Genomic DNA, 470 nt, shown 5'->3' with positions numbered 1-470 from the left:
CCCGGCGCGCCAATGAGCGCGCGCCTTCCTCATGACGGTCACGCTCACGGGCGGAGCTTCCTTTCGCCGCTCCCGAGTTCCGGGAACCCCCTTTGATTGGTTTGGACGGCTTGGGAAACACTGTAGTGAAGCCCAATCAAAAGGCCACTTCTCGGCCTCGAGGAAATATTCCGTGTCGGCCCCGCCATGATTGGACAGTTCTTTCGGCTTCCGACCATTGGCTAGCTTTGTTTAGGTCTGGAAGGCGGGCTTTCCTGGGAGTGGGTGGGGAGGGGGCGTTGATTGTTGACCAATCCGTTCTGTCCGTGGGGCGGTGACCAGCCAATGGGCCGGATGGACAGGACGCTCCTCCCGGAGAGTAGTGAGACCCCTGGTGCGGGGCGATTGGTGGCGGGAGCAATGAGTGGCAGCTGCAGAGCCCAATGGGAGCTGTGCGTGGGCCGTGGGGCGGGGCCAGGGCGGGTGCGCGG

The sequence above is a fragment of the Fukomys damarensis genome, unplaced genomic scaffold (genome assembly GCF_012274545.1).
Source record: "Fukomys damarensis isolate Sample0158 unplaced genomic scaffold, DMR_v1.0_HiC HiC_scaffold_23, whole genome shotgun sequence".
Classification (NCBI taxonomy): Eukaryota; Metazoa; Chordata; class Mammalia; order Rodentia; family Bathyergidae; genus Fukomys; species Fukomys damarensis.
This window is presented reverse-complemented; position numbering follows the sequence as displayed.